Below are 26,729 nucleotides of genomic sequence, written 5' to 3'. Positions count from 1 at the left end.
TTAGCCAGGATGGTCTCGATCTCCTGACCTCGTGATCCTCCCGCCTCGGCCTCCCAAAGTGCTGGGATTACAGGCTTGAGCCACCGCGCCCGGCCTTGAAACGTATTTCTTAAAGAATAAGACTTGAAAGTCAAAACTATTCCTTGATCTGCCTGGATGCAAAATGAATGTTATGTTAGTAGGCATAAAAATAGTGTTAATATCCTTGTACATCTTCATCAAAGCTCTTTGGTGATGAGGTGTATTGTCAATGAGCAGTAACATTTTTAATTTTTTTTTTTTTTCCTCAGCAGTAGGTCTCAACAGTGGGCTTAAAATATTCAGTAAACCATGTTATAAACAGATGTGCTGTCATTCAGGCTTTGTTGTTTCATTTATAGAGCCCAGGCAGGGTAGATTTAGCATAACTCTTAAAGACCCTAGGATTTTTTAAATGGTGAATGAGCACCAGCTTCAATTTAAAGTCACCAACTGCATTAGCCCCTTAATAAGAGAGTCAGCTTGTGCTTTGAAATTTTGAAGCGAAGCGTTGACTTTTCCTTAGTTATGAAAAGTCCTAGATGACATCTTCCTCCAATATAAGGCTGTTTAGTATACATTAAAAATCTGTAGTTTAGTGTAGCCACTTTTATTGATAACTTGCTGTAGCTTCTACATCAGCACTTGCTGCTTCACTTTGCATTTTTATATTATGGAGATGGCTTCTTTCCTACTTCTGTTGGCTTCTAACTTTTCTTCTGTAGCTTCCTCACCTGTCTGAGCCTTCATAGAACTGAAGAGAGTTAGGCCTTGGTCTGGATTAGGCTTGGCTTAAGGGCATGTTGTGGCTGGTTTTCTCATCTATTCAGATCATTAAAACTTTTTCCATATCAGTAAGAAGGCTATTTCACTTTCATCATTTGTGTGTTCACTGGAATAGCACTTTGCATTTCCTTCAGGAACTTTTCCTTTGCATTCACAACTTGGTTGGTTGGCACCAGCAGCCTATCCTTTGGCCTATTTTGGTTTTGACATGTCTTCCTTACTAAGTTTAATCATTTCTAGCTTTTGATTAAAAATGAGAGACATGCAGCTCTTCCTTTCACTTGAACACTTAGAGGCCATTGTAGGGTCATTAATTGTCCTAGTTTAAATATTGTTGGGTCTCAGGGAATACGGAAGCCTAAGGAGAGAGAGAGAGAGATGAGAGATGGGGGAGAGGCCGGTGAGTGGAACAGTCAGACCACACGCAACATTCCTCAATTAAATTTGCCATCTTATCTGGGCTTGGTTGGTGGTGCCTGAAAGCAATTACAATAGTAACATCAAAGACCACTGATAATAGATCACAATAAAAGATATAATAATAATAATGGAAAACTTTGAAATATTGTGAGAATTACCGAAATGTGACACAGAGGCACACAGTGAGCACGTGGTGTTCAGAAAATGGTGCCAGTAGACTTGATTGACACAGGGTTTCCATAAACCTTCAATTTGTAAAAAATGCATTACCTGCAAAATGCAGTAAAATAAAGTACAATAAAATGAGGAACACCTGTACTCTTACATGAGTAATTAGTAAAGATATTACTAATGTGAAAGAGTCTTAATAATTATACAGGGAAGATTCTTTTACACCATAGTCATTCTAATAACAGAATTTGTTAAAGCAAATGTCTTGCTGCCAAGCATATTTTCAAGGTGCCTGGGGCCTAGGGGAAAAATGAGATTGATATTAAAAAAGGTCTTTAGCCCCATCAGTTAAATTGTCACCGTGTTCACCACAACCCTTTACTTCTCGTGGATGTACTGTGTGATTTTGGTTTTGTTCATTTTAGCAGATGCAGTGTGGCTCTTTTCATGCTCTCAAAAGGGAACCCAGCTAATTCCAAAAAGCAGGCCTTAGGGTCACAGCTCAGCTGCATACCTCACCTCTCAGAGGGCAAAGCCCCATTGCCTTCTTAGTCATTGGAAGGTTAAAGATTTTATCTTAGAAAGTGAATGTGACATGAAGAAGTGACTAGACAAAGCTCTGTTGCACAGGATTGTTTTTTCTATATAATTGGGTAGAAGTAAGATTTTAAAATAACATATTATTGATATAGGTCATTAGCTGAAACAGAAATGCCTTTTGCACAGAAGCTTCTCGGTGGTGTATTTTTTGTCAAAGTGTCTTTGTTACCTATCAGGGAAGTTTTTCCTCTGTTGTCCTCATATCTCCAAAGAGCAAGATGATTAAGTTCAAGTGCACGTGCATTTGTGTTGGTAGTGCTCGTGGTGGTGCTGATGGTGATATGGAGAGTGTCGCTGCCGCCTCAGTTTAGTTATCCAAAAATGGGCCTAGGAATATGAGAAGACTGATGAGGTTGAGTCATCAAATTTCGGAGTCTGAGTGAAAAAGTTAAATGAAGAGGGTTGTAGTTGTTTGCTCATCTGACAAAGGGGCATTGGAAAGAGTGACTATCACCTTGGTCTCAGACCGGAAGATGGCAACAGAACCTCAATCCCTGGGCTTAATCGTAACTCCATACTCACTGGCCCCTGTTTTACCACACTGAGCACTATTTTTCCCTTCGTAATGTGATCATCATATTTCCTTCACAGAATTAATAAGAGGATAACATGAGATAATTAGTCTAAAAATAAAAGTGCTCTGTAATATAAGGTAGTAATAATAATTCTTGCTGTAATCTATGGAGTACCTAATATGTTGGGCATTGAAGTGAGTGCTTTAAATACATTGTCTTAAATCTTCAAATTCTCTTGTTAGGGTAGGTATTATTAACTCTTTTACAGAGAAGGAAACAGGTTTAGAGAGGTTAAGTGACTTTTCCAAGCTCACAAAGCCTGGTAAATGTCTGAACAAGAGTTCATATTTCAGGTCTGTTTGACTATTTGGCATTTGAACTGTTTTTGATATATTTCCTTGCTTTCATTAATCATTGAAGGCTGTCCTTGGACATGAACCATCAATAATAATGATGATGCTAGCAATAAATTAAAATATGTATTGGCTGGTTACTATGCGATGTGCCAGGCACTTTACATGTCCTGGGCACTTTTCATGTAACAATCCATTTAATCCTTATAACTATATGTGGTAGGTGCTGTTATTATCTCCATTTTACAGATGAGAAAATTGAGGTACAGAGAGGTTAACTAACTTGTCCACCCCACTAAGTGGGTAAGCTAAAATTCAAACCTAGACAGTCAAGTGATTAAATTATGTAAAAGACAAATAAATTATTGGAAAGCAACAAGGGACTTCCTGACTTTTCGTTAATAGAATGCATAATGTAAGGTTTCCCTAATAGGTACAATTTACAAAGAGATGATTACACAGTATGCATTTATGTCCCAAAACCTTGCCAAAATTGTTTCTATTTGGGGAATAGTTTGTCTCTCATGAAGTGAAGTTCAAAAATAAGCCACATCTATGTGCATATGTATTCATTTAACTCTGTAAAAATTACTTTCCTGAAGATCATATAAATTCTTAGTCATATAAATGGTACATTGACAAAATGTCTCCTTTTATTTTGGTCTCAACCCAGGAAGCGATACAAATAACGGTTGCTTATTTTTCTTATTAATTTTCCAAAAGAGTTTAAGATTTGGAGGCTTGTTAAAACAAATCTTTTTAGCAAGATTAATTTTAAAGTTAGACATTATGAGTATCAAATTAAGCTGTCAGCCTGTGAAATGATACAGAGAAAGATGTGTTACAACAATTCCCTCCTCTCCAACCTCTGTAGAGATGGGTAAGTCTGAACAGGAAAACTAGAGGCCAGGAATCACATTTTAGTAATTCTTTTCTAGTTATGTCAGATTTCTAGCATGCTATTAGAGACACATGTGTCATCTTCACCATCAACCAACATATCATTGCTGTTTCAAACAGTTACTAGAGCTGTTGACACAGAATATTGTGTCTGTCGACAGCTCCAATTAGCTGGCGTGTCTGACTGGTGACAGCATGGTCTACTTTTGTTTACAGGGACGGTGGGAGCTGTATCTCCGTCTCCCAACCTCCAGTGGCAGACAGATGGATAGAGCTATATAATCATCGACGGAAGTGTGTGATATTCTGTCTTCACAAACCATCGTGCAAAGCAGAACCAACGGCCTTTTGTCTGCTTTTAGAAATGACTGCAAGAATCCCTCCCATCTGTCAAGTTATGGGGTGAATATATATAAAATGCATCACGTATGTGTACCTGTAGAAAACACTGGATTGGGATGTGCAGAGGAAATAAAGCAAACACTTTTTTAAAATGCCAATGTGATATTTAATTTAATTTAATTTAATTTAATTTAATTTAATGTGGCAACATTAAATATATGTTTGCCTCAGCACTGCTTCTAAAAACATCTTTTATTGACATTTAAAAAAAATCAACCAATTAATGTTTTATTATTATTTACTAGTAAATTTACTAGTAAAAATTATTAAATTGCATTTTGTAATTTTTAACATTCTCTACTGTGTGTGGCCTTACTTTGACATATAATGATTACACTGGCTTGTAATTCTCTATGATGTGTCATCTTCTCTACTAATTTTCATCCTTTCATCATTGGAGACACGTGTCAGAGGTTGATGTTCACAGGCAAAAAAACCAAAACAAAACAAAACAAAAAACCTTAGTAAATGTATCTGAGGATGCGTGCAATTCAGAGTACATGGCTTGTAACTCCATTATTTCCAACAGAAAGAAGTGAAGTGAAATGTGATACAAGTAATTGAGAATGATATAATTATATGGATAGTCTGGAATTATTTTTAAAATGTAAACTGTTTTTAAACTTCTTTAGTTTTTTTTTTTTAATTAGTTTTATTATGGCATGACTCAAGACTAACCATTATATGGCTGGAAACCACTAACTCCATTCATTTCCTGTTCTCCGTTAACTGTGACTCATCCCTCAGGTTTCAGCTCAAATGCCATTTCCTGAGAAAACATTCCCAGAATCCTCACCATACACACTTACAACACTATTCTTTTTATTTATGATATTTATTGCAATCTGGATTGTCCATTTGTGTAATTATTTGACTAACATTTGCCTCTTCACTGAGTCCTATGAGAGCAGAGAACAGATTGGTGTGACTCACCATTGAATCTCTGGTGCCCAGTATAATGCCTGGTACCCAGCTGGGACTCAATACAGATGTGTTAGATGAGTGCTGTTCAGGTGGATTCATACTAGAACTTCCCATATAAAAGAAATACAACTCCTCTGGTTTCCTAAGACTGGAGCTTCTTGTGAGAAAGTGTGTGTGTGTGTGTGTGTGTGTGTGTGTGTGTGTGTGTCTCTAATTATACCTCCCAACTTAGCCCAGAACTAGATGTAGGTGGGTGATAGTAGGGGCGAGGGGCTGTGTTCCAGGTAGAAAGAGTACCATGTATGAGGCTACCATGTGGGCTCCCAAGAGCCCAGCTCTACACATGGCAGGATTGAAGGGGAGGCCTAAGAAGAGTAAGATGGAAAAAGAGGCCATCAAACAACAGACCATCTATAGCTGTTAGAGGTCAACCTGAAACTCTGACTTGGAAAACCTTGAGGAAAATTTCTTTATACCTTCTATTAATGGATAGTAAATATATTAATATTGATCTTATTAATACTGTGTTCCAGCAAACATGGGAATAAGACCCACTCTTCTGAAGCCTGGTTTGATAATCGTATCCCATATATCAAGTGGATAGGTAGCACAAAGGAGAAACAAACATTTGTTGTTTCATGTGACTGAAATTTTGGAGTTTTTGTCATGGCATGATAGCTTAGTCTATCATGACTGATGTGGAAATCTTTGCATCATGCTGAGTTATTTATGTATTTCTACATATCAGAGTATATGGTGAACAAAAACCATGTTTTCATGTTTACTGTTCTGCATTCAACAAATTGCCCTTTAGTGAGAACTTAAAACCCTTTTCTGAATAAACGTTTGGAATTTGAAAATCAGTATTTACTGGGCTAATGGTTCATTGAGAGCAGAGGCCATGTCTTTTACATTTTTATACCTCCCACCAAGACTTACACACTTAGCAAGTAGCAAGCATTAACTAAGTGTTAGTTGCGTGCATGGATCATGTTTATAACATTTCTTTTCCTGGCTGAAGCCTGCCAGTTACTTTCCTCTTTTTTTGCATAGGTTTCATTTCCCAACACCTGAATCCCTTTCTCCAAGTTTTCCTTCTTTTTTCCTGAATTGTAGACCTCACAAATGGTTATGATATGAATACCTACAAGCTGTTAACTAAGTTGAATCTGTTAAGTCTGGACTATTCTGACCCCTGGATCCATTTTGTTGCTTTCACTCATCCAGATGGTAACTGTCTACTATTTGGGCAGTTCTTTCTTGTATATTTTGGTCCATGGGAGAGTCATTTAAGACTGTGTTTATTTAGCTTTCATTTCGCAAGACATTTTTACATTATTATTATTTGATGTTCTCTAGAAACCCTGGGAAAAGTGGTTACGGGAAGTATTTCCCCCATTTGATAAATGGAGAAAATAAGGTTCACAGAAGTCACCCAACTAGCAATGGAATATGTATCGTTGAGTGGTTGGCAACATGCTTTATTTTGCTAATATCAGAAAACCAGATAAATACTTAACCTTGCTGTGCTTAACTGCCGATTTGATCTATCAGGTAGAGGCTATTGCTGCACTGGACTTAATTCTCATTAGCAAGGTGATGCTTGTGGAGGTGATGAAGATTATGGGGGAAAAATGACTATATTTTTTAGAGTTGAGAATAGTTGAAGGAGGGAAGACTGAATATAGCCAAATGTGTTCTTTGGGCTTTCAGAATGCATTTTTTCCCCAAAATCAAAGAAATGACTCCCAAGAAATGGCATCATTCTATGGACAGAGACTTTAAAAGGGAACATAGCTCAAAGGAGATAGGAAACTCTGAAAAATGTAATTCTGATCATATATTCATGAATAATTCCCATGTGAATAAAGGTAGGCACATCTAAAGAAGCTTTTGTGACTGCCAATGGGGCTCTCTGATGAGCTTATATTCAAAAGGACTCCTAGAAGGGATAGAAGAAGGAAGGCATAATGATGGATAAGATTGGCCAGGCACTGCATGAATGGGCCCTGAGAGCAAGCAGACTGGCTCCCATAGGCTACTCGGCCATGTGTGACCTTGGGTGGGCTACTGCTTGCTTGTGGGAGCCCTGAAGTAGACATTCTCTGTCCCCATTTCTCACTTCAAGATTCACAAATATTAAACATGCAAAAGAGAGATGCTAAACAGAAGTATATTCAGATGAGATCAGCCCAAAATGAGATGCAGCTGGTAAAAATGCTAAAGGAGTATAAAGCTGCTTTCAAGCAAAGAAAATAAGAAAGGGAACTGTGAGGATGAAAGTGAATGGCATGGGTAAACACAGCCTATAAACTGGGGGTGGGGGGATATATAATGTGAGGATCCCTAGCTCTGATTCATGTTAGGCCCCTTGCTTGGAGAATCTTTTGCTCTGTTAGTAGAAACCGCTTTTGTTTGCCTGTGAACTGATCTAACAAGAATTACCATCTTTAAACTGAGAGGGCAGAACAAGCAATGCAAACAGAAAACAGAGCCAAGGGAGATGAAGAGAGAGAGCATCAGGTGTTCTTAATGAGAAAACTTCTGTGTTCAGAACTGTATCCCAAGATGCCGAAACACCTTAAAGATATGATCAAAGGCCTATCTTGATGCTTTTGAGAAACCACAGAGAAAAAGAGAAGAGCCTTCTGCACTGAAGAGCAAACACTATATCACTTTTCAAGAGAGATAGAAGGATGAAGCATTAGTCTAATTAATGAACATAGTGTTGATCTCTAAAAAATATAGAGTAGATTTTTGAATTGGAAAGTTTGTGAGCACATGGCAAGAAAAGCAGCACACAGAAGAGTCATTGTGATTCTTTAAGAGCATCTGGATGTTACACACACACACACACACACACACACATACACACCAAAACTGGGTTGGTAGATGTGGTGGCAGAATAATAGCTCCAAAAGATGTCCTTATCCTCATCCCTGAAATTGTGAATATATTAGGTGACATGACAAAGGGGAATTAAGATTATAGATGGGATTAAAGTTAATGATCAGTTGAATTTGAGATAAGCAGATTATCCTGGATTACCTGGGTGATCCCATTCTAATAAAAAGGTTCCTTAAATGTGAAAGAGGGAGGCAGAAGAGTCATTGTCAGAGTGATGCAATGTATGACACTCCATCAGTCATTGCTGGCTTTAAAAATGGAAGGGATCATGAGCCAAGGAATGCTGGCAGCCTCTACAAGCTCAGAAATGCCTTTGGACTCAACTGGGACTTACACCATCAGCTCCACTGGTTCTCAGACCTTTGAGTAACACTGCTGATTTTCCTGGTTCTCCAGGAAAACCTGGCGATGGCAGTTTGTAGGACTTCTCAGCCTCTATAACTAAGAGAGCCAATTTTTAGAATAAATCTCTTATTACCACAAATATAGCACTTAAAATGACACATTTATTATCTCACAGTTTCTGTGGATCAGATTCCAGTCATGGCTTAGCTAGGTCATTTGCTTCTGGGTATCACAGGATACAGTCAGCACATTGACCAGGTCTGCAGTCTCATCTGAGGCTTGACTTAAGAACATCTGCCTTCAAGCCCACATGGCTATTAGCAGCATCCAGTTCCTTGTAGGTTGCTGGAATGAGGACTTCAATTTCTTTTTGACTGTTGACCCAGGGCTACCCTAAGCTCCTTGCTGCAGGGACTCCTCCAATATAGAAGCTCAAACTATGATAACTTGCTTCTTCAAAAGTAGCAAGGGAGAGAGTCACATACATGCAATTACATATATCTTGTCACCTCCGTTATTATATTTTATTAGCCAGAAGCTAGTCACAGGTTCTTTCTACACTCAAGGAAAGGAAACCGCACAAGGATATGAATACCAGATCATGGGGGCCATGGTAGAGTCTGTCGTCCATGTTACCCTATTTTCTCAATTTACTTATGAATTGGGCAGACATATTATATGCTCAGCTGCTCCTCTAGGAAGTACTGAGGACTTGATCCAACTATTTCACTGAAACTATGGTTATCAAAGATGCTAAAGCACTTTGCTAAACTTTTGTCCCATCACATCATGAGTTCTTCAAGGGCAACAAACCTTTAATTGATATTAACATTATTTAAATATCACCAATTTTCTTTTGTCATATATGGCATATGATGTAGACTCATGGTAGGAGAATCCTAATTACCCTCCCTCACCCAGGAGTTCATAGTTTGGTTGTTACTTTACAAGTGATTAAAATAAATTTATCCAGTTGTATACATTTGGTATTTATTATATGTACAAACAGGTAGATAAATGAAGAGAGAAATAAAGGCTCACATTTAGAAGGAATCCTTATCTTTCCTCTAAGTTAAGAGAATTCATGGATATGGAGTCTTTGATGATTTGTTCTTCATGAACATGAGCTGACCCCACATGACTCTTGCTTTTTTTCCAGACACTTACAGACTATCTGCTTCATGATGGGCTCTTGCCTGCCTCATTAACATCATCTCATGCTACTCTTCCCCTTTTCTATCACATTCCAGCCACATTTGCCTTATTTCTGTGTCTCAAACTCACCAAGCTTTTTGCCAGTCTTTGCAGTGTTGTTCTCTCTGCATGGAAAATGCCTCCACCAGTTGCTTTAGACTTCTTGTGCTGTGACAAATCCACCCATCACAGGAGTTCTTAATCTTTGCTGTGCATCAAATCCCCTGGAGAACTTGTTTAAAAACAAATTGCTGTGTCAGTTTCTGATTCAGTAGGTCTACAGTGGGGACCAAGAATTTGTACTTTCAACAAATTCCCAGGCGATAGTTTAAGGATCACACTTTAAGAACCACCAATCTCTCATATTATCCTATTTTGCTTTCCTCATTGCATTAATCAATTATTTTCTACATATTTGCTTATTTGTTTTTTAGATGTAAGTTCCAAGAACATCAAGGACTGTGTAACAAATTACTAGAGCAATGTGTGGCTGTCTGGCATAGTTTTTATTGGATGACTGAACAAATAATGAATAGATTGAAATATGGAAAAAAGTCTACTAGAATGCATTTCAGTTTTGGGAGCTGAATTGGAGGATCCATTTTTATTTGTGGGTTTCACAAATAGATATTAAAGATTGCTTAGAAAATATATACTTGAAGCTGTAAATTACAGTAATTAAAATAACATTTTTGTGACTCTATCTACAAATAACGCTGGGTTGCCACAATGCTCATATTAGGGCTTAAGACAAATACAACATTAAACAGTCTAATTTTATAAGTAACATGTAGTAATGAACACATTTCCATGAAAATCTTAAGCTTAATATATTTTAAACTAAAGAGGATAAGTTTTAATTTTATCTGGAAAGTATCTTTTTCTCTCATTTTCCACTTTTTCTCTTTCTTTCTCACAAGAATATTAAGAATTATAGAATTATGTTTTTTTTCTTTGCCCCAACAGTAGATCGACTACATATCTATCTTTACAGTCTTGGAGTGTTTCTGTCATTTTCCCTCATTATATTACAACTGTGACACTTTTGTTAACATACATTCATTACCAATTACCTGCGCCACCTGTGGATACCACATGCAGAATGGAAATCTTCTTAAATGAGCAGTCTGATTAAATAGAGTTGGTATATGCTAATTATGAGGCATATGTCTTCAAAAAAGGAGCAGCAAGAAAAATTTACAATTAAAAACTATTTACAGACACCCACAGTCTATAAAATTGGCTTTTGCCAAAGGGTGTGAAGGATTGTAATGCAGGTAGTGTACAACACACAGTCATCAAATAAAGTGAAGATTTGGTATTTATCACCCTGATTTTAAGGCTGACTACCCAGTACCAGCTCACAACTTCAGTAGCCAAAATTGGCTGCAGTAACAAGACGAACCTGACACCTTCCATACCTCGCCTCCGTGTTGCATTGCAGACGCATTGATGTTGGGCAAAACACAAATATTTCGTGCTCAGATATAAGCAATTTCAGCATGTAGCCAATGCTTATAGACTTACTCATCTTTGAATGAATGGCATTTGATTAACTAAATTTCAAAATGAAGTCACAAAATCATAGGTGTTATAGTTAGAAATGGCCCTAAAGATTATTATCTTCAAATCTGCTTCTTCAAGAGCTAAGGATATTGACAATAGATAAGTCATTTTCTCAAGGTCCCACAGGAAGTTCATGGCAGAGGCCGGGCGCGGTGGCTCAAGCCTGTAATCCCAGCACTTTGGGAGGCCGAGACGGGTGGATCACGAGGTCAGGAGATCGAGACCATCCTGGCTAACACGGTGAAACCCCGTCTCTACTAAAAAATACAAAAAAAACTAGCCGGGCGAGGTGGCGGGCGCCTGTAGTCCCAGCTACTCGGGAGGCTGAGGCAGGAGAATGGCGTAAACCCGGGAGGCGGAGCTTGTAGTGAGCTGAGATCTGGCCACTGCACTCCAGCCTGGGCGGTAGAGCGAGACTCCATCTCAAAAAAAAAAAAAAAAAAAAAAAGAAGTTCATGGCAGAACTGGGACCACAGCTCATGTATCCACAGTGATCTTTGCCGCTAGTATGTTTTTCTCCTAGTGTTCCATACTCAGTTTATTGTAAAGTGACTTAGATTAAACCCACTTGACATTATTAGTTACCACAAACTTTTAATAGTGAAAGAAATTATATCTAATACTTCCATAATTTCTTATAGCTTCCATAATTTCCTATAGCTTCCATAATTTCCGTAGCTTGTTACGGGATCGACAGTTTCTCCCCAAAATTCATATATTAAGGTCATAACTCCTAATGTGACTGGATTTGGAGACAAGGGCTTTCAAAAGGTAGTTAAGTTTAAATGAGGTGGTAACAGATGAAGCCTTAATCCAATAGAACTGGTATCCTTACAAGAGGACAAAGAAACAGCAAGAGTGTGCATGCACAGACGGAAGGTCTTATGAGGACACAATGAGAAGGTGGTCATCTGCAAGCCAAGTCAAGAAAAACCAAACTGGCCAGCACCTTGATTTTGGACTTCCAGCCTTCAGAGCCATGAGAAAATAAATTTCTGTTGTATAAGCCCACCTAGTCAGTGGTATTTTGTTATGGTAGCCCTAGGAGAAAAATACTGGGCTGGTCCACATCGAGTGTTGTACCTAGATAGAGCTTTAGAAATGAGTCCATTATTTTTTTCTTGTTCCTGCCACTAAATGCTAGAAATAAAACTATCACATTTTTCTCATAGTAGGTCTGTTTCTTTAGCATATATTGAAATGTTCTTTTCAAGAAAGAAATGGAATACTATTTGGCTGGACTCACATATCACAAGTGAACTGCTGCTACCACAGTTGGAAAGCAGGACTCAACAGTTTGTCTCTTGGGAACAATCTCTTCTTCCTTTACCTTGTCTCTAGTCTCCATCATACTGAATTTGTTTTTTAAAGTCACAGTTTTGAGTGTAGAAAAGTTAGGGGCAGATACAGACTTAGACGTTAGTGTCTGTCAAGGAAAAATTGTAGTCATGGACAAAAATGAGTGGATAGAATTCTACTACAGGTCTAGTCAGGAAGATGACCACCAATTTCCGCAACTCAGTGTGTGGAATATTGGATTTATAACTTTATCCCTTTTACACCCTCATCATCATGAGCACAGCTCATACCTTAAATCCATGAGTGATTCACCAGAATGAGTTTGATGGGAGAAAGTTTTAAGATGGGGCATCAGCTGGCTGCAATCTTCCATCTGGGCCTTGAATATAAAGAAACATTATAAAGACTGAGGCTGCTTTGAGTTAGAGTCTCCATGTGATACTGACTCCCTGTTTCCTACCCATAATGCCTAACTCTTTGCCCTGATTTTTGATGTCCCTCTGCTTATCTACCCCATCCAATTCACCCAGACTGATGTCACAGGCCTTCTCAGCATTAATTCTACTCATTGAGCTCACTCCTGTGACACCACAAATTCTTTGATCCACAAATTTTTACTCTATGCAATGCTGGTGGGTACATATGCAAACAGTCCACATAGCAGAAAAATTATGGGTTTTAGAACTAGATCTTGATTGAAATCCCAAATGTGCCATTCATGAGCTGAATGACTTCTGCAAATTACCTAACCTTCCCAAGTCTTAATGGCTTTGTCTATAAACAGGGTTAATAGTAACTATTTTCTAGTGTTCTTATAAGAATTAAGTTAAGTGAGACCCTGTATATGGTGTGCTTCTTTCATGTATACTAGTCTTTTTTTTTTTCTGCACAATTTGTAATATTAAGAGTTATAAAGATTTTTCCATTTACAAAGCACTTTTCTTATATATTCTATGATTTCTAAGCTCTTTCCTTTGTGGGATGTCTCTAAGACTCTCTGCAGGTGGGAGTTATGTCATCTATGATTTTTATACTGAAACAGCCCAAGACACACAGGAAACATTGTCCTAACTTGGGCAGTTTGAAGCACAAGGAGTGTTGGTTTTTTTTTTTTTTTTTTTTTTTTTTTTTTTTTGAGAGGGAGTCTAACTCTGTTGCCCAGGCTGGAGTGCAGTGGTTTGATCTCGGCTCACTGCAACCTCCGCCTCCAGGTTCATGCCATTCTCCTGCCTCAGCCTCCCGAGTAGCTGGGACTACAGGCGCACACCACCACGCCCAGCTAATTTTTTGCATTTTTAGTAGAGATGGGGTTTCACCATGTTAGCCAGGATGGTCTCGATCTCCTGACCTCATGATCCGACCCTCTCGGCCTCCCAAAGTACTGGGATTACAGGCGTGAGCCACCGTGCCCGGCCGAGTGTTGCAACTTTAACTACTCTCTATAAAAGAGAGAAGTAGCAAAGCTAGCAGCAGTGGAAAAAAAAAAAACCAACCAACAAACAAACAAACAAAACTAAGAAAGCGAATGGGCTTTAAGACTTGCTCCTACAGGAACCTCCATTTGTTCAATACATAGTTGTGCACAAAGTCACCATATTGACTAGGAGCCAATATGCCAGCATATTTAATCTGGTGGGTGGAAATCAGAAATTAAAGTCTTAAAGACAGTTGTCTCACAAAATCAGTTGAGTGATATCATGTATTCAGAAAATCAGCCCACTTGAAGTAAGATACCATTAAGAGAAGATCCAAGCATCAGAGCCTTTAGGGAGAAGCCCTGGAAGATTTAGGAGGAGAATCATCTGGGTTCCAGCCAAGGGCTCTGAGATCCAGTACAGAGTTCCATTTCTAAGAGAATAGAAGCGAAGGCTTGGCCAAGGTGATAAAGACCAGAAAAGGCTAGAACTCAGAAGCCAGATGTGTATCCAGGCTCTTGGGAGGTAAACCAACAGTAGATCTGTAGTAATAAGACTAATTTCAGATCCCACCAGCTGGTCACTTGAGCCCTATTCTCTCCCTTCTGCCTATGTCCCTTTGAAAGCAGTTGACCACCTGGTAACCTTGGCCTGAAGTCAAGGTAATAGGCAGTAGCTCCTGAATCAGGAATGCACCAAACTGCTCTCTCACTTACCGTTTTATTCTCCCTGTTTCTGCATGCCTTAGAGCTCTAGCTCTGCATATCTATTTCTCCTCCATCTTTCATAACTTATTAAAACTGCCTTTTTGGTCTTAGTCCCTCATACATATGCACATTCAAAATAATCTTTGTCCTTGCATACATGAACTTAGTTTAAAGCAGTGTCTGACACTCTTGGAAAAGGTGCCTGCAGCATTTGCTTTCAGCCCTGGGCCAAGGTGCCCTCACCCTCTAAATTAGAGCCAACCTCTGGGCAGGCCAAGGCTTGCCTTGCTCTGGGTTGGCCCAGGAACTGGACAGGGGGTTGGAAATGTGGACTGGTTGATCCTGTTACATAGAACTTTAGTGACTCCAACTGGGAGAGCCAGGGCAAGGTCACAACTGACAGACACATAAAAAGTCATCTTGACTCATTTGTTGGGAGACAACCATGAACTTAGGAACATTCTGCCCTTGAGAATGGGGGGGGTTTCATTTTCAACTTCAGGCTCTTGCCTTGGCTGGCTTCCTTGGTAACTAAAATAAGCCGTCTGCTTGACTTCCTATGCCCACTTGCTTGCTGGAGGAATTGTTTGTCTACCCTCCCATCTGGCTAAAGCTCAGAGTGGAAAGGACTAAAGATGCCTGAGGTTTTTCTAAATCTCTCCTCAAATAATCAAAAGATTCCATTATGTGGAAATTTAGTTCCTGTCTTATCCCTTCGTCGCTTTTGGGTAACTTTTCAACATTTTCATTGGCTTCATTTTCCATTCAGTAACATGGAGATGATCTCTTCAGTGGTCTCCTTTACTCCCCCATACCCCCAACACACACACGCAAAATCCCCTAAACATTACCTTGAGCCCTAAAGTGGGCTGGCCACCAGGAGGCCCCCGTTAGTAAAGGGTATGTATTTTCAAAGATTGGAAGAATTTTAAAATAATAGCTCCCCCACTGTTCAGTACTGCAAGTGGGCTACTTCTATGCCTCCTAGAATGCTAACCACATCACCTATTTCATAAAGAGTACTTTCAGCACATTTGAACTGGGTCTCGATCTTTACTTCTGACACTTCTCAGTAAAATTCAGGAATTTAAAACAGTCCAGCTGGTGTAGGACAAGAAAAAGGGGGTGATTCTTCAGCATAAAAAATCTGCAGTGGCTCATAGAATCAGAATTTCTTCATTAAGCACATGGTATCCTTCCCAGTTTTTTCCCAAGGTAACTTTCTAGCCTTATCTCCTTCCACTCTTCTCTGGATGATTTTGTATTAACATCTACTAACTGGAATTTGAAAAATATGCCAACATCCCACAGAAAGAAAAGTACCCTCCCTGCCCCGCCCATCCCTAAATCCCACATTTTAGTGTGGTGGCTCATTTCTTGTTCAGGAGATCTTAAATATCTATACAAACGTGATAAACTTCACTCAGAAACCAAGAATTGCTCAAGTGAAAAGTTCTGGCACAGAGAACATTCTAAGATGGTCTGCATTGAGGGAAAGTCCAGCCCTGGAGCAGAAAGGCAGCTACTCATGAAACTCCACGAAAGTACCTTAGTTTTCACAGAGAAAACTCTATGAAAACTCTTATTTGGGAATTCTCATCAAGCTGCTCCTTCTGCCACCAACCTCCTTCCTCACCCTCCACCCACATCGAGCTCCAGACTCAGAGCTAAAATACAAAGTATTTAATGAGTATTTAAGGCCCTTATAATATGTGGTTTTAGGAATGTGGTCCCGCCATTCTCATAGTACACAAGTATGTGTATGTGTATTCGTGTGTGTGTATTCGTGTGTGTGTGTGTATTCCGTGTATGTTTATTTGTGTGTGTATATTCGTGTGTGTGTATTCTGTGTGTGTATTTGCGTATGTGTATTCGTGTGTTTGTATTCGTGTGTGTGTATTCTGTGTATGTGTATTCGTGTGTGATCGTGTATGTATTCTGTGTGTGTGTATTCGTGTATGTGTATTCATGTGTGTGTAATCATGTGTGTATTCTGTGTGTGTGTATTTGTGTATGTGTATTCATATGTGTATTCGTGTGTATTCTCTGTGTGTGTATTCTGTGTGTATGTGTATTCATGTGTGTGTATTCTGTATGTATGTATTCATGTGTGTGTATTCGTGTGTGTGTATTCTGTGTATGTGTATTTGTGTGTGTATTCTGTGTATGTGTATTCGCGTGTGTATTCTGTGTGTGTGTATTCATGTGTGTGTATTCGTGTGTACGTGTATTTGTGTGTGTGTATTCTGTGTATGTTTATTCATGTGTGTGTATTCGTGTGCATGTGTATTTGTGTGTGTGTATTCGTGTGTGTGTATTCTGTGTGTGCGTATTCGTGTGTGTGTTTGAATGGTTTGGGGGTAGGTTTTCATGCACTTGGCCAAACCCTCATGATCTGTATATGCCATATTGCCTGCTGTTACTAATCCTGGGACCTATCCTAATTCTCGGAGTTCTTGCCCCATTTTTCATCGTAGGATAACAAGTATCTTGACTGTAATCTATTAATTGAATAATTGAATAAACTTGTTTCCCTCCAGCGCAAGCATATTGTTTGCACACAGTGTCATCCTGGGCCCTCCAGCTATGGAAGGCCTGCCAGATATGTTTATTAAACCCCCTGTGCTTGGAAAGAACACAGAAAACTGTCATCTAGAGCAATACAAAAGTGCCTATCTCAGCTGGAGATCTCGCTGTTATGAATAAAGGAAGAGTTTGTGGTACAGTTTTGAGATGTAAAGAGAAAAAGCTTCCCCATGGTGCAAATGTGTTGTAACCCTCAGGCGAGAAAAAAATATTGAATTGTTGCTGGCAGTACAATGTAATTATTGAGTTAGCAGCAGCTATGTTTCTAAGCTTCTTAAGGTAAAAATCACACTAATTTGGCCTTCTCCAAAGAACATTCCAGGTTGTTAAATGGAACTGTTGAAACATTTTTCACTAATGAACCTAGCCTATGAACAGCCATTTCCACATAAGTCAAATATTGGACAAGTTGAAAGAGGAGATGTGCTACCGTGGAGGCTGTCTTTGTTTGCTCGAGGCCACACTGCCTCGGGATGTGTTTTCCAAACTCCTGAGGTGCAGGCATTTGACCTAGGTGGTAACTGAGTGGGAGGCATGATGGAAACCACAATGCTGTACTAAAAAAAATTGAGTCAGAGCTTGGCCTTTTCCTTTAGGACAGAACAACACACAGTGTATAACCCTGGGATGGAGGGCATGAGGCTCTAAGATTTCCAAGATGCTATCTTCTAGACAAATAAAATGCTTGGCTCCTGAAAATTGGTGGCTTTTGCTGGGAGCAGTGGCTCATGCCTGTAATCCCAGCACTTTGGGAGGCCGAGGTGGGTGGATCACCTGAGGTCGGGAGTTCGAGACCAGCCTGACCAACATGGATAAATCCCATCTCTACTAAAAATACAAAATTAGCCGGGTGTGGTGGTGCATGCCTGTGATCCCAGCTACTCGGGAGGCTGAGGCAGGAGAATTGCTTGAACCTGGGAGGCGGAGCTTGCAGCGTGCTGAGATCATGCCATTGCACTCCAGCTTGGGCAACAAGAGTGAAACTCTGTCTCAAAAAAAAAAAAAAAGAAGAAGAAGAAGAAGAAAAGAAAAATGGTGGCTTTCATCCCTTCACTTTGATTCCCCAGGGCTTAAGTCATTGCTCAGAGTCATTGTAGACCCCAGTCTTAAGTGGCACTATCTCTGCCAGGCAGAGAAAGGAGCCAATGATGCTCTGTGATCCAAATTCAGATTTGGGGACAATCTGTGGTGGTCCCTATACACTGTGCTACAACCCAGATTCCTGCAGTGGGATCCTCCTTGAAATATTAGTTGGGGAAAAACATGTGCTGCCTGACTCAGGGCCCAGCTACAGAAATCTGGGAGGTTCATTTGGCATGCTTTGTCTCTTGGATACAGAGAAGATAATTTTCAAAGGTCAAACTCCTTTGCTACTTCCTCCTCCTTACTCTATTGGATGGGGTCAGAGCAATGGACTTAACAAAGAGTATTAGTGGGTAAGGAAGTAAGGTTGAGGATCCTTTGACTTATTATGCTTCCATATCAACTAACTGATGCAAGTAGATAGTGTGTTGAAGTGGAAAAAGCAGATTTTGAAGCCGCACAGTTGTTTTGATGACACAAATTACACCAAAACTCACTATCTCCCCCCAGTCTTACATATCAAATTCCGGAATAAAAAGTCCCTCTAAATGAGTTTTAAAACTTTTTTCTCCCTTTTGTTAGTTTTCTTAAAATCATAGGCTTTAACAAGAGAAAAACACATTCTCTCTATTCCATAGTTATTTGCAAATATTGTGTTAGTGATAAAAAAAAAGACAGTGCTGTTTTTTTAAGTCTAGATCAATTAATATCACCCAGTGTAAAAACCACACCACCTTATCTGCAATGCATGGACTCAAGGAGCTAGCAAAAGATTTGTAGAGAAAAAAGTCCACAAAGGATATTACTCTGGGTGAGATTTGGTATATAGGAGTTGATATTTTTTGTCAACTGGCAAAAAAAAAAAAAAAAGAAATGTCTAATTTGTAAGGATTAGACATAATGTCTATAAAGAGACTAGAATCATATCTGGCAACTCGCAAAACGAATACATTTAGCTATTGATTTTTTTAAGTTGATTAAAAGAAAAGCATCTGAAAGATCCAGAAGAATGAATCCAGAAATACCTTGCAAGGGTATTTACCTGGCAAGGAGGCTCACAGCCATGTGTTTTGGGGAGCATATGAGGTTCTGCCTCAGTTTGAGCAATTAGGACCTTGTTTTAACGTTCTTTTTGCAATCTAGCGTGCTTCTTACACTTAACTTAAGCATGTATCAGCAGGATGACTATTCAACAGACCTTGAGCCTCAAAGCCAAGTGTAAATCCTGTGTCATATACCAGATCCTTCTGTGACTTTTGGTATGAGGTTGCCCACTTGGTCTCATCTATAATTTTATAGCTGAAAAAAAAGCTAAGTGATAGGTTTTTAAAAGTGCTTTAAAAATACAAAGTCCTTAACACCTATTTGGACTACATGGTTAGCAGCTTTATTGGGGAGGTGCCCCCATAAATTCAGGAATTTCCTCTGGGCAGGAGGAAGGAGATACTCAGAGTTCTAACAGATAATAGAAGAAAGACAGTGAGAATGGCAAACGAATTAATATTTCATTTGTGAAACCAACGCCTTCAGAAAATTGTATTTCTACACTTAGTGCATTTTCTTAAAGCAAGAGAGAAACTCTCTAAGACTTTTCTTATGATGGATGCAATACTCGGTGTTTCAGAACTATATGATATATTCTGAGAAGGCAGCACCTTAAATAACATTATCTGACTGTCCATTATGTGGCAGCCCATCTAGAGATATTGCCTATTTATTGAACTCAACAGCCCTGCAGGGAGGTAGAGGAACATTCCTTTTTAAACTATGGACAAACTGAGTTTGTATGAAAGTGACCACCTCTTTGAGTCACACAGCTTATGATGGCTGAGTCCAAATTATGACCTTGCTGCTATATTGTACTGTTTCTATTAGAGCACAGAGACAAGTATTTTTCCTCCTTACATCTTGGTTAGAGCTTCCCAGCATGCTTTGCAGCACAGAGTGTAACAATAGTCCACTCTCAAGGGAACAAAAGCTGGGATAACTGTGTTGTGTACCTTGGTATTATTTGCGTAGCCAAATAAAGCTATCTTGCTACAGATGTAACCTTCGATAATTTATTGATGTAAAAGTGGCCTCAGGTACCAGGATTTTGGCAGCTGTTACACTGTCAGAGTACACTGTAGAACATGGCATCCATGAATATTTTATGCAGAGAAGAAATGGAAAAATACACCTTTCAATATATCAGTTCCCAACCCTGATCTTCATTACTGAAATATGAATCTAATCCCATCTCTGAATTTGATCAACCAAAACTGTGCAAACTGAGAGCTTCCTAAATTGGATTTTAGTAGTGAATTGATTTGAGCCCTACTTTTTGTTTAGCACATCAGCTGCTTATGTCAGCCTGTACTGTAGTGGTGGGTTAGTGACCTCAGTGATATGTTGGAAGCTACAGACTTAACTGTCAATAGGATTGGCTTGGCCCTTTATCCTTCAGCGGCAGATAAATAGAGCCCCATTCAGTAGGTTCATTGTGTAGGGATTTGTTGGAGTTTTATTTATGCAGATTTGGAAGCAGTTGGAGATCATCAACATCCAATACACCCTCTGTCAAATATTTCTCTTCCATTGTTGGGTTATTAAAATATGGGTTGGGAGGTTGGGGGATTCTGTCCTTTTTCGAAGCAAATACTTTTCTAAAATAATCAAAAGAGCATTTTTTAATTTTGTATTTTTTGGTATCTAGGGTATCTCTGAGTAGTCGATTTTTGATCTCTACTCATCCTCAAAACTGAAAACCAGTCCTCCATTTCTCCAGGGCTTACCTTTTCATCACTTGAAGACCAGTGGTTACGTGATTTGGACCCACTGAGGAACATAGAATGACATCAGTTCAAAAGTATTGGATACCTGTGGAGCACTTTGCAAGATATTGCAGGATTTTTGGGCCTTTCTATAGAACTGCACAGAAGTATTGCTGAGTACTTTGCAACATGAATTCCTGCAATTCACAGGAATTTGCCACGCTTTTCAGGTGATCATGCTTGGTAAGTGCTTCATTTTTATCTCAATTGGTTTGATTTTGTGCATTCATTATATTATTGCATTTAGGTTTTGCATACTTCGGGGTTTACTTTTTTTTTTTTAACCTATCTTTAATCCCATCTCCTCTGATGAGCACCTGACTCAGCCTATCTATATCTTTAATTGATGCTCTCTTCAACTCTATATGCTAAATTGCAGTTCTATGATCTACCTAAGAGATAGACAGTTTAATCAATGTACAAGTTACTCTACTTATTTTAAATACGTGCCTTTCAGACTTAGTAAACACCTTTCGGGGAAACATGGATGGTTTAAAATAAGGTAAGTGATTTCTATTTCTTCAAATGAAGCCTTTAAACTCATTTAAGTAATGAAATACTTCTATGTCCCTTAAAAAATTTCTTTTTAGTGCAAAGTGTGCTTTTGTAGTTAGAATCACGTAATTGAGCAAGATTCCTTCAACACTGATTGAAAGGTATATTCTTGTTGGTGGCTGTTAAATCTTCTGGTAATATCTAGGGTTCTAAATTTAGGATGTCAAGATAGCACCTCTCTCATAATATTTACTATATCACAAATATATTTATTAAAAGAAAATAGTTTAATTAATATTACACATGACATTTGAGAATCAAAGCTCTATAGCTTTTATTTCTCTTAAACATATAAGTAAATGAAGTGCTGAATAATTATTGAGTTTTATGGATAAGCCTAAAAGCTTTCACTAAACTTCCAGAGTTGCTTAACTTGTAACCATAAATAAATGCAGATGCGGGGTACATCACATTTCGTTTCTAAGTGGTTAGACCCTTGCTGACTCCCACTGCTTTATTCCATTCAAATGACAGTATGATAACTTTCTGTTTTACTCTTTTGTGCCATATTCTTATAATTAGTGGGGACTGAGTCACAATTAAAACTCAAGTCTTCTGATTCTTAGCCCAGAGCTCTTTCCATTATTGTGCCTCTCTTGAATGTCCTGCCTCAGCACTGATACATAACTGAATAAATCAAGCACAAATATCTGGTTTACTCAGTTTTAAGGGAGCAAAAGCATGCCCTCTTTTCTACCAATTGGTGAGTTTAGTTTTTAGCCCTGGAGTACTAGAGTACCTAGTTAATCAGGGACAATAAAGTTTCAAGGTATTACAAAAGATCGTTAATTACCAGGGGCTCTTTTCCTGAAAATTGTGGATATAGGTATGGAAACCATATATATTAAATTTTTCCTGGGGGTCCTAATTTCAAATTTTTTTTCTCTTTTTCTCACAAATTTATTAATGCCAATCAGATAGCGTGTCTAAATTTCTTGGCTCAGAAATATTGAAATTTAACTATAGAATTTCTTTAAAGGACAAGAGTCTTTGGTGAATTTAAACTATTGTTTGATTTAGAAAATAATCAATAATCAAAAATTACTATCTCCAGCAGCCCCCAACTGCCACTATTAGTCAAATTTGAGTTAAGGCATGGAAAAATTATCCTTTAAATGTCAATATAACCATAATAATAATTACCATTTATTGAATGTCTATAGAGGGCCAGACTGGGTGCTTTACATACATTACATTCTAATCCCCTCGCTGGTCATTCAAAATCTACATTATTATCCTTATTGTAAAGATAAGGATAAGCAATTTGCCCAAGGCCACACAGCTAGTAAGTCCTAGGGCTAAGGCTTGAATCCAGGTCTGTGTGTTTCTGAAGGCTTTTTATTTCTCCCTGTAAGATAAAGTAATGAATGCATGAAACTATTCTGCTCAATGACACTGAGTCCACATTACTTTGAAACTAATGAAGGTCCAGAAACAATGGCCCCAGGGAAAGTGCCACAAGAAAGATGTTTATGGTAGACTGTAAAGATCTGACTTCATCTCCTTCATACTTTCGCCTCAAATCCCATGCGTTTGCCTTCCTACTCTTTATTTGTGCACTCTTTGGCCTGCCAGGACAGAACTGGCTCTTTTTGGTTACTCAATCTGTTCCCCTTCATTAAAATGTAGGCTTTTGATGCAGAACCAAAGTCTGAGAATTTCAGCAACATCTGGTGACAAAGACAGAACAGCCAATCACCACCTGTCAGGCAGTTACAGACAGAAGAATGACCACAGCTGAGCCCACACTGACCATGTGCTAACGTGCCCTCTTCCAAGACTGCCCCGCCCTAGGGTGACCAGAATTCCAGGCTTATGCAGTGATTCAGTGTAGGGAATAGGGTTTCCTACCAACATTGAATCCAATTTTACAAGCATGACCAGAGTCTTCATGTGCCCTCATGCCACATCCCAGCAGAGGTGAGGTCAATTGGATGAAAGCGTTTTACAACTTATGCCACATGGTGGCTGGATGGTTACAGATGATCATGGCCCCTGTGCTTGCAGTTTCCCAGACCTGCCTCTGGACCTTTGCACATACTTTCTCTTCTTCCTGGATTGTCCTTCTTCCCATTGTACTAGGTTAATGCCTGTATATCCTTCAGGACTTAGCTTACATGTTGCCTCCTATGACTCTCAAAATTGACTTTAATGGTTTTCCATGTGTCCCATTATTAACCTAGTGCCTGCTCCTCTTACAGCAGTTATCACTAATCCAAAAATGGCATTTAATTTTTCTTTCTTTCCCAGAAGACTAAAAGCACTGAAGGCAGGGACTTAGAGACAATATTGCATTTATTTGAGAACGTGGACTCTGGAATCAGACAAAACCAGTTTGAAATGCTGACTTCAGCATTTACATACTTACCTTACCTGGGGTAAGTTTAACCTTGGGTTAAAGAACCACCTTGAGCTTCAGTTTCCACATCATCAAGACTGGGATAATGATGAAAACTATCTTGTTGGGTTATATTGAAGATTAACAGCAATAATGAACATAAAGCACTTGAGACAGTACTTTGTAAATAATAAATGTGCAATTAAGGAGATAGATATTCTTCATTGTTGTACCACATTTCCTACTCTAGTACCTGCTTAACAAACATATTTAAAATACAAATTGTATTAGAGAGCTTGAAAAAGAGCAGTTCACCACATTTAACATATACTTCCACCGCTGCATCTTAAAGGGATCTCAGGTAATGTGTGATCTTTTTCTGTGCTACTGTGAATAGTTGATAATTGCATGTTTGAGTGTTAAAACTCCAAATTCAACTTCAACAGTTCCCCACTTTTTAACTCCAAATTAGCAGAAGAGGGAAGAGAAAAACAAATAGAAGCTGCAACTGAACATCAGATGCAAGATCTGTCCAGGGCACAAAGGACATATCAGTGAGCCCATCATACTCACACATGTCAACCAGGCTGCAAGTACTGAGAGACTTGCAATGATAATTTTTGTTCGCTATGTCAGTGCTAGTATTTGTACAGGTTTGGCACAGTATACACTCAATAAATGCTTGCTGAATGAAGTAGTAAATACATTTGAAAGATTGGATGAGCCCAGTTTATCTTAGGAATGATTTAGCCATATAATTGATCACTTTCATCTTACATTAGTAACAGCTGAAGTGACGCAGAGAGGACATATTTTGCAGAGTCTGTATTCCTCTCACTAAACTGTATTCCTTCTTGTTCTACTGTTTTCAAGATTCAGTGAACATGTTTACATTAACCATGTTACTTGTGATTTACAAATTTTATTTGCATGTTTCTGTTTTGGCCTTTTTAACATGAAATGAGCAAAACATTTAGGCCTCCCCAGGCAAAGCATACCTGTATGCATTTCAATTACATTAGTTCAGTCCTAAACTTATAGGGTGTTTCTGTGCCTCCAGTGTCAGGCACTGTGCAAGGTGCTGGAAACAGTGAGACCATTTTTTTGGTCCAATCACACCTTGCTTGGGATTGGGTAGAGACCAAGCTTCCCTCCAGGTACAGAACATTTTAGAATTAGGTCTTGGCTTTATTTTTGATTTTGTTTCTAATCACTTTCTTGGAGATACCAGATTTGTCCTGGCCTCTTGGATGCATCTCTCTTGATTTCTTGCTCTGGTGCTTCTTGCCTCCTGCATGGTCCACTTCAATGCTCAAGATTGTCACTGTCATCTCCCAAATCCCTACAAGGGGAGGCAGTATCATCTCCTGAGTTTTATTCTATTATCAACCAGAGTGAACAGAGTTGTACAGAGTGGTTGTACAACCTCTGGTTTTCTCTTTTCAAGAGGCCAGGGCACAGTCCTTGCTCTATTTCTGCATGAGGCTTTGGGGAGCACTGGATTAGGAGTCAAAAGATTTGGGTTCAACTTCATCCTGCTTCATTCTAGGTACATGACTTTTGGCAAGACATTTAAACTAATGTGTTTCTTTACCTGAAAAATGAGGTCAAAATCTACTCAACAAATTTTCTGTGAGGGCTAAAGAATACTGTATATGAAAACTTCTTATAAACAGTAAAGTGTTCATAAATGTAAGTTATTATCCATTATCATCTGCAATCACCTGTAGAGGACTCACATTGATGATTGATGAATACATTGAACTATACAATCTTCTAAAAGCTCAAAGAGTTGGGTCGCCAGAACTTAAACTTCTCAATTTCTCAGTGTGAACTTGACTTAATGATGTGTGTTTGTTTAACAATTAAAAAAAATTGTCTATGCAAAAGCAATGCCACTTTCTAGAAGATAAGAAACCATTTTTTTATGGGCTTGGAGTTGGCAATGAAAAAACATTAAAGAAAGAAGGAAGATGCCCTAATCAACAGTTTTCTTTAGTCGCCTCTATCTTAGGCTGTAGTAGAACTGGAAAAGGATAAAGAATGTTCTCTTTTGACAATTCGTTCTGTAAATGGCAACGTATTTCAGTCAACATTTCAATCAACAAACGTTTATTGGTTATTTGCTTTGTGGGTGTTATGCTATTTATCTAGCTGTCATTTTCCTGTTGTTAAATTAAGACTTCTGTATTTATTAATTCAAAAGCATGAAATTCTTAGTCTTTAAAGCCAAAATACAGAGTTAAAATACAACTCTGGATATGGAAAACTGAATAATAAATGATCCCTGCCTTTAAGGCACCTATTAATTTAAGGAGAGATAAGTAAACAACTCCCCATCATACAAGACAGAATAAAACAAGAAGATACATAAAACTTCACAGCCACACTCTGATATCATATAGTAAGAAGTGATTGTTATTGGAGGTCTTGGAAGGTGGGAAAGGATGTAAGGAGACTGTTGAAGAACAGCATGTCTTGGGAGAGAATTAAAGCAATTCTCATTTTAGTAGACTCTCCTTAGTTCGTGATTTTAATCTTATGATTTAGAAGGAACAAGGTTATTTTATTCAGAACAGGATGAGTAGGAGAATTGCTGGCTATGAGAGCCTGTTGGTTGGTGCAAAGGATGTGCTTGGTGGAATGACTGGAGGCGTGTTACAGGAGTGGTGAACAGTGCCGTGTGAAGGTACTTGGAGGCTAATTTAAAGAGTAGACCCACTGCACAAACAGAAATTTTATTTCATGAGTGATAGGAACACAAGGAGTTTTGGAGGAAGAATTGTGACATAATTCAAAGGAAGGCAATGCTGGTGGCAATTCGAAGACTGG

This window comes from Rhinopithecus roxellana, chromosome 1 (assembly GCF_007565055.1).
Source record: "Rhinopithecus roxellana isolate Shanxi Qingling chromosome 1, ASM756505v1, whole genome shotgun sequence".
NCBI classification, from domain to species: Eukaryota; Metazoa; Chordata; class Mammalia; order Primates; family Cercopithecidae; genus Rhinopithecus; species Rhinopithecus roxellana.
The sequence above is the reverse complement of the archived record's forward strand: the minus strand, read 5'-3'. Positions refer to the sequence as shown.